At 38.1% G+C, this 15138-nt stretch overlaps 1 protein-coding gene across 1 annotated transcript in view; it reads left to right on the forward strand.

The window, feature by feature from the left end:
* The window catches only part of MYT1L (myelin transcription factor 1 like), a 409399-nt gene that overhangs the window by 119650 nt on the left and 274611 nt on the right, over positions 1-15138 (forward strand). Inside the window, 1 exon segment of the mRNA XM_042477632.1 lies at positions 10065-10168. The gene's annotated coding sequence lies outside the window, so the exon portion shown is untranslated.

Genomic DNA, 15138 nt, shown 5'->3' on the forward strand with positions numbered 1-15138 from the left:
AAAAAAGCCATGGTATATTCCCCCCAGTGTGCATGCTTATCTTAGGGACTCTTGTCTATAGAGTGCCACCCAAAAGTCATTTGAAACTCCTTTTTTGTTCCCTTTCTACAATGAAAGGACTTCCACTCTCTCTCTTTCTCCTGGGATTGCAGAAGTTTCTTCATATTGCTGTTGCTGCTGCTGGGATAAGAATATTCCAGTCTCAATACAGTGCATTTGAAAGAAAAGCTTGTGGGTACTTTTTTGGCAGTGCCTAGATAATGTACAGTTAGCACTGGAAAAGCACATAATCATGTAAGTGTCTATGATATTATGTATATAAGATGAAAGCCTGTATGTCATATCCCTTTAGTGTAACACAATGCATCAGTTTTTTTGGGATTTATATATACAGTGGGGCCTCCGCATACGCGGACTTTTTTACGCGACTTTGAGCGTATGCGCTCAAGCCACGGGGCGCGCGCGGGGTGCACGCGGGGTGGAAGGGGCGGCGTGTCCCATTCAGTTGAACGGGCGCGCGCGCCCGTTGCGCCCTGCGCACCTCTGCACTGCCATGCACGAGCCCCATTGTTTACAATGGGGCTCGAGCATAGGTGGAAATCGCCATACGCGGCGGGATCCGGAACGGATCCCCCGCGTATGGCGAGGTTCCACTGTATAAATATATTTGCAGAACCTTTTCCAGAAAAGGATATCCATAACGTTCTGCAGGCTTTCTATTGTTATTTAAGAATTTTGGAAATAAACATGGAAGATTTTATGCAGAAAGAGAGGCAGGTTTGTCATCAAATACAGTATATGAAAAAGAGAATAAACCTTCACCTACGGTCTCCATAACATTTTGAATAGCATGCCACTATTTCATAGGACTGTTTTTTCTGCTGTGCATCATGGGATTTATCATAGAGAATTCAAAGGAATAAAAGAGCCAGAAGAGGATTGTATAGGCTATTGTCTCCGTACAGAAGTCCCTCGTAGACATTTACGTGTTACCAGAGCAGAATGCTTGTAGTTCTCCCTTGACTGGATCCCACAGTGTTGTGGGAATACTTGGAGAAAAGAGTCTTGTTGAGCCAATTGCACATGAGAACTCTTATATGAGTTTCCACAATCTACCCACACCTGCTTCCAAAGTAATATGGAACTTGCCATGGGCTCCATTTACCTTATGAAAATTTATTTATTTATTTATTTATTTATTTATTCAGGATTACTAGAGTGCCACGAGACCAACTCAAGCAAAAGTACAAAGCTTATTGAGGAAGTAATATGAGAACTTGGCTTTATTTTTAAGGAAGTAAAATTGGGGGATGCTATGGAAGATTGGGGCTAATGGCAAGAAATCCAATAATGGAACGCGAAAAATGGTTAAAGGCTTAACCTAATTTAAGATGGTGCACATAATTTAAAAAAAAGATATTAAATAGCCTTTTTCTAGGAAAAATGCTTTCTTAGGTTAGTTTTTCACATTAAAGATGTGAATTATGGATGTTGCCTTTCACATTTGGTAAGATGTAGATTTATTGCAAAATAGTTTAATTACATGCAGTTACAGTTTCCAGGTCAAGCAGAGAGGTGCTGACATAGGCAAAGGAGGCCACTCCCTGACAGAACAACACATATTATGTGGTTTGGATAAACAAAGACCACCACTTTAGCTCCATCCCATCTTCTGAGGAACCATGAAATGGCAGTATTGGAATCCTTGTGGGTGCAAAGCCACTGTGTGTCATCCTTGCCACCTGGATTTAAGGCAGGTCAGCAACTCCCAAGATGCAGACGACTTTATTCACCTGTAATCCTAAAATCCCCAACAAAAATGATGTGCCCATAGGACTTCATACCCTTAACATACCAGATCTTTCTCCATTCCATACCACCAAAGTTGTGATAAAGTACCCAAATTATAGATCTGCAGTAATAATGGAACTTCCACTCTTGAGTGTGTGGAGGAGCTCATATTGTCAGCAGCTAATCTCCTGCTTTTTGAAGTTTAGGGAGGTCACCTCTACGCTCCAAAGCTCCTGCATGCTAACCAATACATTCACATGTTGCTTCCTCCAAGTGGCAGCCAAATCACTCGGAGAGGGGGCAGTTCCATCACAATTCTTTCCAAGACCAACACTGTGTGACACCAGCCTCTACTTAATAGGACAGGTTTTAGGTACTTGCCAAAGGGGTAAATGTAATATTTTGCTGATGGTTGCAGTAGAATTTTCATCCATTTGCTCCTTGCCTTCAGCTCCCTGTGCAGTATAAAAGCTGGCTCTGGAGGATTTCCATCCTCCCAAGAGTCAGTTTTAAGAGTGTTCAGGGGGAGTTTTAAGATTGCAGTGGGGAGGATGAATCACTCTCTTTCACTGCTGGATCCCACCATCTTACCAGAATGGCAAACCTTAGTGGTGATAAATTTATTTACAGTGAGCCCTTGGTATCTGCTGGGGTTTGTTTCCAGGACTGGAATCTATTCCATTAATTAGATTAACCTTTAAATGCTAGCTTGCAAAACAAGCCATGATATTTACGGGGCATAGCATGGAACCTGTCACCATTGACTCCTGGGGCACATTGTGTTATTGACTCCATGAGAAATGGTCCTTTTTTGGTTTCAAAGTTTCTTCCACCAACCTGGATTTTCCACCCCCCACCCCCAAGATGGATAACAAAGACTGCAAAAATGACTGTTATCATGGCGAGAGTCCAATAGGTTTGTAAATTTCAGTTTGGAAAAGGCTGTCTCAAAGAGTGGGATTGCATCTTACAACCAGTTTGATTATGTTTTATCCCTGAACTTCATCTTGGTACACATGTACACTGTTCACCCACCCCTCTGAACCCCTTGTTGATTAAAGAGTATTGTTAAAGGTCAGTAAGGAGTTATGTTTATTTGAGCTAGAAAATACTGATCCAATGGAAGTGCAGTGATACATGGTTGGCTACAAAGATCATTCGGTGAATCAAGAGTAGAGAATCAGAAATGTTTTGATGGACTCAAAAGATATGCAGAACTTTTTCTTTTACACAGCTGAATGACTGCAACCCCTCTGCATTTTTACTATTAATCTAGAAGCATAGTTTGCAAAGATCATTAACAGAGCATAAATTTAGCATGAAGGATCCCGGGGTCCCAAATTCAGTTTGGTGACATCTTCATTTTAAAAGATCAACTTTCTAACAGACTATTTGTTTAACTTTCTTCCATAAAGTTAATGAACTAAAGTGGTATTTGCACTCATTTATTTTATTGTCTATCTCTGTTTTATATGACATAACATTTTTGCAGCAAGTTTCAGGAAGGAAGTGAAATAGCCCAGGAGGTGGTGAATACATGGTTATTAAAGCAACACCAAACTTCTTCTATGTTAACTTGGCCTGGCTGGTCCTCTGTACTGAAGCCTTAAAATCTCTTGGTACCAGCTGTATTGACCTAAGAGAAAATGTCTTCTTAGAAATGGATACAACAATCCTAGCCGTATACTTAGGAGAAGACATCATTCAGTTCAATAGGGCCTACGTCTGAGTAAATATAAGAAGGTCATGAGTTTATCTAGCTGAATCTTTTGGCTGCAAGATAATAATTCCAATCTTACCAAACTCCCCAGAGCATGTGACTCACTTAAGCAGAGGGTTTTGTTGGATAGCAAAAGGGAGTGGGGAGGGAGAAGCCAAGAAAGGATGAAATGGTGAGTGGTGGTGAGGCAAACCTTTTACTTACTTACTGAGGTATCCAGCACTGTGTGAACAATAAACAAAGTAAAAGAGAGCAAAGGGGTTCATTGCAACCAAATAATAATAATAATAATAATAATAATAATAATAATATAGAACAAGAAAATAAAAATCAAAGGAAAACTGTAAAATTTTGCAACTTTTTCCTCCCTACTTAATACCGAGAAAGATTCCAGTCTCTTCAGTACAAGCCAACTGGGAAGGGGGACAACACCTGTTTTTGTGGCATTCTGAAAGGGCCATGCTGGTTGATGGCCTCCTGTTGAGCAAACAAATCAACTCCCCCCTTCCCCCCAAAAACACATTCCATATCTCCAGTCCTGGCAAGGCCTTCCCATTTGCTTTCTTTTAATCTATAAAGCAGAAGGAGGTTAGAACCGCAAACCACCCAGCACTGAACAATGTGATGCTGTAATGACTGGGTCCTCCAGTCATTTGAGGACTTCTCCTGAACCACAAACGAGGCACTTACCGTGCTGGAATCATTGCCTAAACATTTCAGAAGCGCGGAGGTGGGATAGCCGGTCACGCTTCTGAAACATCACTGAAGCGCATCTCGCTTTTCTCCCATTGACGAATCGTTCACAGAGCAGCCATTTCTGTAATAATGGGAACTTATATTATTGGAACTTCCGTTAATACAAAAATGGCTGCTCTGTGAACATTTCATCGACAGGAGAAGAGCGGGACGTCTCAATGATGCTTCAGAAGTGCGACTGGCTATCCCACCTCTGTGCTTCTGTAGCATTTGAGCAACTATTCCAGCATGGTAAGTGCCTCGAGTGATGATCCCCTATGGCATTCATCTGATAATTTTTTCCTGAAGACATCACATCCCTGTTCAAACATTGTCTCACCAAATCTACTTCCAATTGATTCTACAAGCAGAGAGATGGTGTAGCCATGGGAAGCCTTCTCAGCTTTGTGATAGAACACTTTAACATGGAACAGAACACTTTGAAAAGCAAGCCCTGGAAACAGCATCAAAAAAGCTCACAACATGGTTCCGATATGTGGATGACACTTTCACCATTTGGAGCCATGGAGAAGAAGATCTGCCTGTGTTTCTGAACCATCTGAACAACATCCATCTGAACATCCAATTCATGATGGAAAAAGAAAAGGAACATTGCCATTCTTGGATGTCCTGATCATCCGCAAACCAAACCAATGTTTCGATCACATAATATGCAAAAAACCTACGCACACAGATACCTACACATGAACCCCAACCATTACCCAGGACAAAAAAGAAGCAAAATAAAAATACTGGTAGACTGGGCAAAGAGGCTCTATAAACCCCACTTCCTGGAAAATGAATTGCAGCACCTGGACTGGGCTCTACAGGCTAATGGTTACTCCAGCTCAGACATCAGAAGGGCTGCCAGACCCATAAAAACCCACAGAAGTGAAGACAAACAACTGCCCAAAGGGAAGGTATTTTACCATACATCGAAAGAGTCACAGAGAGAATGGGGAAACTGGTGATGAAACACAACCTCAAAATGATCATCTACAAACTGACCAAGAAAATCCAGCAAATGCTGCACTCAGTGAAGGACAAGAGAGACATTCTCCCAGCCGCAGGCGTTTACCACGTACTGTGCAGCTGTGGACAAGTCTCCATGGGGACCACCAAATGCAGCATTCAAACACGAATCAAGGAACACAAGAGACACTGCAGACTGGCTCAGCCAGAAAAATCAGCAGTAGCAGAACATGTTATAAACCATCCTGGGCATAAAATGCTGTTTGAAAACACTGAAAGTCTGGACCATGCCAACAACTTTCAGGTCAGAATGCACAGGGAAGCCATTGAAATCCATCAACATTTGCACCACTTCAATAGGAAAAAGAAACCGTTAAAGTAAACAAAGTTTTGTTACTAGTCCTGAAAAAAACACCAAAATCAAGTTCCAGCAAGGGTAAATGAAAACCACTCAGGGTCAGGGGGATTCCCAGCAGACAACAGCCTACGACTTCACATCAAATTGGATAATTTCTGTAGTGTGTTTTGGACCAGAAGTGAGTTGTGGATTTTTTTTCCTGATCCTCTGCTACTTAAGGGTTTGCAGCTGGGTTAGCACTGTGCTTATTATTAGGATTAGTGGTTGGATTTTATTTATATGTCTTGTATCTTCTAATCCCAATGAGAACTCCTGTGTCTCTCTCAGTGGGGCCAGCATTTCACTTCTCATTCCTAGCATCATGGTTCAGCAAAGAACAACATGAGATATTTCAATTCCAATACGTTACTTTGGTTGGGACAAAAAACATACTGTCATGAAAACAACAACAGTAGAGTTGTTGGTGTTTGTCAGAGGAATACACACCCAGCCACCCACACTCACATATACATGACTAGGGGTGATACTTGGGGACAATGTTTACAAGTGTGGTGTAGTGGTTTGAATATAACTTTGGAGACCAGAGTTCAGTTCCCACTGGCTGACATTGAGCGAGTCACACACTCTCAGCCCCAGATAATCCCTGTGATTAGTTGACCTCAGGGATTCCATAAGTCAGAAACCACTTTGAAGGCACATAGCAAGTTGTAGAGTGCCTAAATTGTAGGGTAATTGTAGATTCTGCAACAAAACAACTCTTTGGGCACTAGATTGTACCATACACTTGCATGAGAGTACTTGCATACTCTTGCTCTTGTGTTTTGGTGGAAGAAATGAGGAAACACGTGACTACTGAATAAATGCTGTGTTCTGCTCTGCTACTGATGCAGAGATTGGCAGTTGTATGTGATATTATAGTTGCATTATGTGTGCTATTTCAACATTTTTGGGAGATCACTGAAATATTTTCCCCACATCAGTATGGCAAAGAAATGTGCTTTGGATACTATTTTTAGAAAATGCATTGGTGGATAATACGTATTGATATAATCCTTGTACAAGAACCTTTACTAATAGTAAGTGCAACAAAGAATCTGGCACTTGTTAAAGATTAACATGCTTATTATAATAGTTTCTGTAGACTATCCCCCATGCTATAATAAATGTCTTAGACTTAAGATATCATAGGACTCTTTGGTTATTTTTGCCTCAAAAGACATGTGTTCTTACATTATATTAATATTACATTATACTAATATTCTTACATTATACTAATATTAGTTTCATATCGATGTGGAGGACAGACTCTTAGTTCTGTTTAGTTATAGTTGGGGTTAGCAATGCTCCCTTTAAACAGAGATCTTAAAAAGAAATAATTCTTTTCATTTCTTTTGCAAATGGAGAGTATATCTATTTAAATTTGTAGCACTGATCTGTTCAGAATTTCTCTGTTTGCCGCAGGAATAGGCGAATATTTTGCCTTAAAAGTAAAGGAAAAAGACTCTTTAGAAACACATAGCTCATGTTTATGCCTGAGTGGGAGCAAGGGAGAGAAAAGTCATATGTTAAATTTTGCTGCAGAAGTCAAAGTTGAGTCGTCTGCTTTCTGCTTGAGTTGTCAGTGGTGATGAATAATGCATCTCATTGGGGGGTTGCCTTTGCACTGCTATGGTTACAGTCACTAGCCTTGGTGCTGAAGCAGAAGAACCACAGTATAAGGAAATTAATTCATAGCATAAACTAACACTCAGTCAGAAGTTTTCCATGATAAACATATATTTATTGTGTAAACAAGCTTGTGGAAAAGAAAGGCATCTGAACAGCTTTGCAGAGATTCCATGGCACATTTACTGTTTTGGATATGTGAGTTTGTATGTAATTGACTTTATGTGAATTTTCAGCATGATGATAAAATCACTGATATTCAATCTATTGTGGTATAACTGAGGTTTTATGTGAGAAAGCCAAGGGGTCACTATTTGCCTAAAAGCTCCTGGGCCATAATAAGCCAGATTGTTTTAAACAGACTAATATATGGCAATAAATGAGTGTAGTATATACTGAAAAGATAAAAAAAATGTGTCAGTCTTCTGGTTTAGTGTCACAAAGTACTGTGCACCGGCATCATACATGGGCACATTATACACTGCTTTCAGCATATGCTGAAAACAGCAACAGAAGAAGTGGTGCTGCGTGCTGGAAGGACTAATGGTGCACACGCCCATGGTGTGCACACGCTGCCGCACCACCACAAGCATGAGCCCCATTACTTCTAATGGGGTTCAAGCATACGTGGAATTTCTTTTATGTGGGGGAGTCAGGAACGGATCCCCTGCGTAGAAGAAGGGACCACTGTATATATCCATGGAATTCATACAAAACCCCAAGTGAAACCTGAGGATTTGGGAGTTTCTAAGGGCCCCATTCCATTATTGTGTAAGAACAGAAGTAACACGTATGCCACCAAGTCTTCCATGATAAGTCTCTTTGAATTTGTGAGGATGGAGAACATTTCCCAATTGAGTTTTGTGTATGTGTACTTATGTTTGCGTGTGTGTGTGTGTGTGTGTGTGTGTATGCTTATTTTTATTAGAAATCTATCAAATCATACTTGTTACTGTATTCTTAAATATTCAGTGTTTTTATCTTATGATATTGTGGAGATATAGAATATTAAACAGGGAAGTTGTCATCATCTTAAGTCCCAACTCTTTCACATTTAGATTGGTTCTTTCACAAAGTAATATATAAGCATGGTACAGTATCTTTTAGAGGATTTATGGTAATACTACTGAATTCAGCTGATCATAAATAGCCTGGTGAGCCCCTAAGGGTCTCTTCAGTTTCCTGACATACTCCACTGCAGCCCCATTAACATGTCTTCTCTTATTGCTATATACTCTGTTTTAATTAGTATATTTGAATTTGGAGCACCATACTAAAAACCAAAGCTTTTAATGGATCACCTGCTCTAGTTTTAGCAACGCTTCCCAAGCCCTTATCCCAGATGTTTGGGATTTTTAATACTACTGTGTGCAATGTAATCTTCAGCAGAATTTCATTATAGTTTACCATTTAAAATGAAATAGTTAATTACTGTTGGCATTTATCCCAAAGATGGAGTAACAGCATCAAATTAATGTCATAGCTGTATAGTAGGTAAATTTTACACTGAATATCCCTGTAAAGCAAATTATTTCTCTTAAAACTATATTCAGAGGAACATTAGGTTTCCTTAGAAACTTATTGGGGCTTCTCAATAAGAGGCTCACTAATGGAAGAAAAGTATTTTCTCCCTGGAAATTGCAGCTATAAGAATAGGATGTGTGTTGAACAGGTATCTAGTTCACAAAAGACTGGAATGATGAGGTACTCAATCTGATGTCATACCAGTGTCCCATGTTATATACATGAAGGTGAGAAGTTTTCCCTGAACTTAGGAAAATTGAACTATTGCTGCGGGGTATGGGGAAAAGTGCAGCCCTCTGAATGTTATTGAACCCCACTTCAAGACTATAAATTGGCTATGCTGGCAAGGGCCGATGGGAGAGCCTCACTCTGCCTATCCCTGCTATGGCAGTAAATGAGGAATGTCCTTCCTTTCAAGATGTTTATAGTGATATGCACCTCCACTTCCTATTCTGTGTCAAGAAATGGTGTGGATTGTCAGTCAAATTTTTTCATGAGTGCCAGAGAATGTCCTCCATTGTATTCAGTGGCAAAAGTCTAATTGAGAGGATGGAAGACAGACCATGTCACTTGCACTGCACTATCCTTCAATCGATGGGAAGGGTTGGTGAGTTGTTACTGCTGCATCTTAGGATAGGCTGCCTAAGGCAATTTATTCACTTTGCCTAATGATAGGACTTCTTGTGAACCTGAGCTGTGGTCCCACATGCCTCCCTTGACGAAGCTTTATCAGGCAGATGTGCCAAGAAGAATGCTACTGGTTCTATGCAAGACCCCCTGATTCTCTTTCATTTTTCTGTCACATTTGGAGACTACAGACTAAGAATATCAATTGTATCATAATTTGTAAGAATGGTATTTAAATTTTATACTCTCTGTAGGTGATTGTCTAGTAAAAAGACAGAAGAATAACCTTCAGCTGTCATCCTACCTACATTTGACAGAAAATCTGATTGAAATTAGCAGGATTCATGGTACAAGATATTCAGACTTTTCAGACATAAATATTCAAGCCTTTTCATTTATCCCAGTTTGGTATTTGCAGATACTATATCTGCAGATGTAGCTTTTCAATAGTTTGAATATGAATGTTGTCTTTCATTTATAAAGTAGATAGTTCTGACCTCATGTTAGACCAGCACAAATAATGAAATCCAGAACTGAATTTACACTTGTGTCCCATGGGATCCAACCCAATGTACAGTAATTGATGGTGTATTAATTTATGTTAAGAAATCATAAAATGCACTTATTTTTGTTACATGAAAATTTATTTTATACATATATTTTGTCTTTTAGAAAATGAATTTGGAGGAAAGTTGGTGAATCCAACCCAGTGGATTTCATAGGCGTGGAAAGCAGAGTCTGGACCAAAGAAAAATTATCCTGCTAAACAATTTCAGGTACAATTGACCAAAATATCTGGAGTCTGATGTGTTTTCCTATTGCTTTCTTTGTAACCACTAGTATTATTTGGTTGGTATACTATAGATTCTGTGATGAATTAGCCACAGTGCATGTATTCTTGAGAGGAGAATTCATGTTATATAAAGACACAAATGTTGCTAAATTAGCGAACAGCATATATTGGTGGCTGATGTAATTAGCCAGCATAAAAGGCTATCATTTCCTATATAAGGCTTATTACAGCAACATTTCATGAATACAGTATGAAGGGTGCATGCACACCAATCATCCAGATGTATATCTTTAGATATGGATTGTGAGCAAAACAAAATAAGTTTGGCAAAAAAGTTAGTTATGTTTCGCAATTTACTCAGCTATAGTGAAGTTTAATATTAGCACTTGCTGACAGAAATCTCAATCCATAAATGAACTAATCACTCTAGAAACTAGGAATAGAAATGTACAAAGATACTGCAAAACTGAATCTAGATGTTTTTGTGTTTGTGGTACATCTCATGTGTGGTACTGCTTTAGAAGAAAAATATTGAAAGCAGTTTCCTTGTTTTGCAGTCCAATAGGCAGTTTGGAATTTGATTTATGTGCCATTAAAGGATGGGTTGGGGTAAAGAATAGTTTCACATTTATTATTTTATCTATTCCTGTATGCATTAATAAGAAGATTCAAGACCTAAATAGAAAATAGAAATGCTTTTTATATATCAGGTTCAGAGTAAATTTTCTAATGTCAGTAGAATTCTTCCTCTCTTTTCTTCCTGTACTGTATTCTTCTTTTCTTTATGTATGCAGATCTTCTGAGAAATCTAGAAAAGGTTATTTTAAAAATATTCTATTAAAAAATGTCCAATTAATTGAATCTCTTGCCTCCACTATTATATGCCATGCACCTTGTCACACTGATGCTGCTACATAAGTGGGCTTCTCGCTCACATAAATAAAGCCCTCAGTGTGTGCTTATTTTTCTGGAGCTGTTGCTTCCACATAAGTAAGGATGCTGTGAGTTCGTATGTGAGAACTATGACAGCTTGAACTCACTGAACTGAGCTACCTTGATTTATACAACTAGCAGCCATTCTCAAACATTATTGTCTTTTTCTTTCATTTTTATAAAAAAGACATACTGATATAGTCATAAGGAGCCCTGGTGGCGCAGTGGGTAAATGCCTGTACTGCAGCCATTCACTCGAAACCACAAGGTTGCGAGTTCAAGACCAGAAAAAGGGCCCAAGCTCGACTCAGGCTTGCATCCTTCCGAGGAGGTCGCTAAAATGAGTACCCAGACTGTTGGGGGCAAATTAGCTTACTTGCTAATTAGCTTACTTGCTGTTCACCGCTATGATCTTTGGAATAGCGGTATATAAATAAAACAAATTATTATTATTAATTAAAAGCTTACTGATATTTGTCAAAATTATATATTTAAAAACTTACAATGTAGATTTTATTTTTTATCTAAATGATGCTGAACTGTAGTGTTGAACCTAATGAGTGCTACAGGAAACCTTTTCTACCATACTGGAAGCTGAAAGGATAATGAATAAGTCAAGTGCAAAGAGTTCCCTAATTAGAATATAGCATAAAAATAGAGAATAACAATAATAAAAATCATTTAAGCCAATTTAGGGAGTTTTTAGTGTGTTTAAGTTTTTTAAAAATCTTTTCTTTGTGGATTTTTCTCTCATTTATTTATTTTCCACTGATAGATTGTTGGACTTTACTAGAAAATTTTAAAAATTAATAGAATGAACAGACTAAATTAGGTTTTATGCAATTTTTTGACATTTCAAAGAATTATTCCTATATTCTGATTATTCTAAGCATTGGTAGACAACAGTAATTTTGATAGAGATACAGCCCTTGATTGATCTTAGAAGTGTACATCTATGATAGAGCTACTACTTACTGTTCACCCAAAATGTAGTGATTTGTATGCTTAGTGTTAATGCAGTTCTTGGGCTGTAAAGTTTGAATTTAAATACACCTAGGTTTTGTCTCTAACTCCTTTCACCATAAAGAGTTGTATGTACAAACAAGAATCTTTGAGAGGTCAGGTGGTGCCATGGGAGTTCTGTTCTATTTACAAACCTATAAAGTCATTGGTTTAGAAATGAAGAGATCAGTCTTGCAGTGACTCCAAGGGACAGACTAGATGACTCATAAGCGGTTGCCTCTGGCTTAGATGAGTCACGGTTGAAATATTTATTGGACTTACTCTCAGATTGGTCCAAGCTTGCCTCCTACAGAACTGAAGCTTCTGTTTCACTTTCTCCAGAACTCTTTTGCAGAAGACAACAATAATGCTATATTTTTTTCTTGAAATAAAATTTACAGCCTTGATATTAGCCTGCTTTTTCTGTTAACAGGCAGTAATGTGTTACTGCAATATGAAGCTTGTATTTTGGAAGCTCTTTCCTGATTCCAATGTATAAATGGGCCAACAGACTGCCACAGCTCACTGCTGTATTAAACATGTAACTCTTCTTGGCCTGTTCTGCGCTTTGGGTTAAGGCAAATTATAGGTCCTAAATATAAATTGTTTATAAGTGGGAAATGTCTTACGTGAAATTATTCTAGTAATGAGGGAGTTTAATCTCCCCATTTATTTGTTCCCCATTTTGAGGAAGAGATGTACTTCTTTCCCCGATTCAGACTTATAAGTTAGTATATCTTGGCCTGTATGTGTACAAAATTTCAACTTTTTAAAGAGGAAGACAGTTGATTTATTTTATTTATTGCTAAAAGATGCATGATATAAAACATATTCCAAACAGAAGAAGCCAAGTAAATAATGTACATGGTAATATTTACTTAACCGAACCTGTAATTGGTATCATAGTTTTGGGGGAAAAATGTACAAATGTCCCAGTTTTGTGTTAATCAGGCAATTATGGATTATGCATAAATCAAATTCAAGGCCTGAAGCTTGTAGGGAAGTATTCTAATAATTTCAGAGTACATTACAAATGTTTTCTCCCTGCTGGGTAAGGCCTATGTATTTTTGATAAGGTTGTCAGGTCAGTATATTCCTATTACATGAGATTTCAGGACCAAAAATAATATGTAGGTAGGGTGGGATGTGGGGGGGAGGGCAGAAAGAAATTGAGAGAGAGGGAATGACAGAATGTGTGGATTTCCTGTTTTCCTCCTAAACAAACTTTATGTACAACAGATGCTCTATTGGTTTTATCGTATTATGTACAATAGATTGCTTTTACATAGGATAATATCATATTGATATATGTACACTCATTTGAATGCACTGAAAATACTGTACATCAGATAATTTTTATATATTATTACCTGAAAATAGTTAAGTTCAACTTAGAAAGTGGTATTACTGTTGTTATAGTTTTTATTTGTTTTTCCAATAAATTTGACATAACAATTCATTGATAGCAGCAATGTCTGAATTCCAGTTGTGTATAAACAAGATTTATTCCGTATTCCATTATGCAATAAAAAAATCTATAAGTCTTTAGACATAACACCCCCACCCCCACCCCCCGATAGTGTTGATAATGAATGGTACAGTGGAGTCACCTATGGCTTTCATAAAGTTTAATGCTGTTGCAATTAGTAGTCTTCATTAAATCTACTTTGTATAAAAAAATTCAGAGAAAGGCATTTTTAATTTAAAAATAAAAAATATTTATGTAAAAAGCATGATATACTAAACATATGCAGGCCATGTCTGTGTACGTACTTCCAGACTTGTGTATTGAATATCTCAAGGCTTAGAATTCAGATAAAATTCAGATGAACAAATAATACAGCTATGCTAGTCCAGAGTAGGACCTGATAGTGTGGAACTGTATGCTCCCTTTAAAAAGGCTCTTCTGGCACTAACACTTGATCTTTTTAGCACCATTGAAGACATTTTTATTTTCCTACACATCTTAGAAATATGTGTTGGTTTTACATCTTTGCAGTCCCTTTTCCCATCATTTGTTCATTTTCCTGTTTTTTCTCTGCTGTTTTATCTTAACTGTTTCATTTTATCAGGATGTTACATTTCTAATTTATTTGTATACTACCCAAGAAAATATAGTTATACTATAGTTGTGTGTGTATGTGTATCATTATATGTCTGTATATGCATTCATATATGTATTTAATGAAATGTGAATGTCTGTGATATATTCATGAGCCTGATATTTTCGGCTCAATGTTTTTTTTACATCCACATGTTTTGTAGGAAGCTCTTTGTATTGAATTAAACCTTTTATCCATCTAGCTCCATTGCTCTCTAAAGTGAAGAAAGCTGATAGGAAGAAAATCAGCTCACTTGAAATGTGGTGCTGGAGAAGAGTTGTGTGGATACTATGGACTGCTAAAATGACAAATAAATGAACCCTAGAGTAAATCAAGCCTGAACTCTCCCTAGGAGCCAAGATGACTAAACTGATAGTGTTGTACTTTGGTCATATGATGAGAAGACATGATGCACTAGAATGACTTACTAGAATGCTTGATTAGGTAGAGACAGTAAGAAAAGAGGAAAACTGCATTACAGATGGATAGACTCAATCAAAGAAGCCACAGCCCTGAGTATGCAAGATTTGAATAGGGTTGTTGATGATAGGGTGACTTGGAGGTCTCTCATTCCTGGGGTCACCGTAAGTCAGAGTTGAGTTCACGACAACCACAAAGAAGGAGAGCTCACCACTCTCCAGGCATTCTATTCCACTGTCAGACAGCTATTCCTATGTTCCAATTATGAGACTCACCCAATTAGGTTACATTGATGCCTACCAAATCATATTTGTCTTCCTGTTTAAAGAGTTCAGGTTTGTCTTGTTTGTTTTTCATGCTCTATGCATTAATGTAGCAGCTTCCATTCCCCCCCACCCATTGGTGGGTTTTTGTACTAGTGATTCTTGTACAAGGGCCTAGTTTCTCCTGTTTCACTCAGGGTATGTCCCCAGTACTCAGTGCCCCCTGCCCTCTG

This window comes from Sceloporus undulatus, chromosome 1 (genome assembly GCF_019175285.1).
Source record: "Sceloporus undulatus isolate JIND9_A2432 ecotype Alabama chromosome 1, SceUnd_v1.1, whole genome shotgun sequence".
In the NCBI taxonomy this organism is placed as follows: domain Eukaryota; kingdom Metazoa; phylum Chordata; class Lepidosauria; order Squamata; family Phrynosomatidae; genus Sceloporus; species Sceloporus undulatus.